General features: G+C 40.2%; 1 pseudogene; it reads left to right on the top strand.

Annotated features, from left to right (window-relative positions):
- Window positions 1-740: 740 nt before the first annotated feature.
- On the top strand, window positions 741-1,243 carry LOC110133776 (large ribosomal subunit protein uL23 pseudogene; annotated as a pseudogene).
- The last annotated feature ends 425 nt before the right edge of the window (window positions 1,244-1,668 follow it).

Below are 1,668 nucleotides of genomic sequence, written 5' to 3'. Positions count from 1 at the left end.
AATGGACATGAGTTTGGGTAAACTGCGGGAGTTGGTGATAGACAGGGAGGCTTGGCATACTGCGGTTCATGGGGTTGCAAAGAGTCAGACACGACTGAGCGACTGAACTGAACTGATAAAAAAAACCTAAACATGTTCAATGTACAGTTGCAGTGAAAGCTATCAAATACATCTAGTAATACCCTTTAAAAGAATTGCACAAAATCTACTTTTAAGGTACATATACACCATGGAATATTACTCAGCCATTAAAAAGAATTCATTTGAATCAGTTCTAATGAGATGGATGAAACTGGAGCCCATTATACAGAGTGAAGTAAGCCAGAAAGATAAAAACCATTACAGTATACTAACACATATATATGGAATTTAGAAAGATAGTAACGATAACCCTATATGCAAAACAGAAAAAGAGACTCAGATGTATAGAACAGACTTGTGGACTCTGGGAGAAGGCGAGGGTGGGATGTTTCAAGAGAACAGCATCGAAACATGTATATTATCTAGGGTGAAACAGATCACCAGCCCAGGTTGGGTGCATGAGACAAGTGCTCGGGCCTGGTGCCCTGGGAAGACCCAGAGGGATCGGGTGGAGAGGGAGGTGGGAGGGGAGACCGGGATGGGGAATACATATAAATCCATGGCTAATTCATTTCAATGTATGACAAAAACTACTGTAATGATGTAAAGTAATTAGCCTCCAACTAATAAAAATAAATGGAAAAAAAAATACATTTAAAATACCATAGCTTTTCATGAAGATGGCACTGAAGGCGAAGAAGGAAGCCCCTGCCCCTCCTAAAGCTGAAGCCAAAGCAAATGCTTTGAAGGCCAAGAAAGCAGTGTTGAAAGGTGTACACAGCCACAAGAAAAAGAAGATTCAGACGTCACCCACCTTCCGGCGGCCCAAAACACTGTGGCTCAGGAGGCAGCCCAAATATCCTCGGAAGAGCGCCCCTAGGAGAAACAAACTTGACCACTATGCCATCATCAAATTCCCCCTCACCACCGAGTCAGCCGTGAAGAAAAGAGAAGACAACAACACACTGGTATCCCAAATTAAACAGGCTGTGAAGAAGCTCTATGACATTGACGTGGCTAAGGTCAATACTCTGATCAGGCCTGATGGAGAGAAGGCATATGTTCGACTGGCTCCTGACTATGATGCTTTGGATGTTGCCAACAAAATTGGGATCATCTAAACTGAGTCCAGCTGGCTAATTCCAAATATAAAAGTTTTCACTATGTAAAAATAAATAAATAAATAAAATAAAATACCATAAAACTTTACTAAAGGACAAAGAAGAGGTATTGAATAAACAGTTATCTTGCTCCTGCTTGGGAAGATGTTATTTGGAGGGATGTGCAACCTGTCCATATTTATCTGTAAATTGACTTCAATCTTTTCCAAAAAGACAAGGAGCTGTTCTAAGGAACAATAACCTGATTCTAATATTCGTCAGGAAGATGAAATGCATAAGAAGAGCCAAGGAAAATTTGAAAAATAGAAAAAAAGAAGACATGCCTTACCAAGGAGCAAATGTTACTTTATGTCATGATAATTAAAACTCTGCAGCTATGTCAAAGGAATAGACAAAGATCAGAAAAACAGACTAAGGAGGAGAGACAGGGGATTCTGGGATGACAGAAGCTTAATGTGTTTCCTTT

This window comes from Odocoileus virginianus, chromosome 4 (assembly GCF_023699985.2).
Source record: "Odocoileus virginianus isolate 20LAN1187 ecotype Illinois chromosome 4, Ovbor_1.2, whole genome shotgun sequence".
NCBI lineage: Eukaryota > Metazoa > Chordata > Mammalia > Artiodactyla > Cervidae > Odocoileus > Odocoileus virginianus.
The sequence above is the reverse complement of the archived record's forward strand: the minus strand, read 5'-3'. Positions and strand labels throughout refer to the sequence as shown.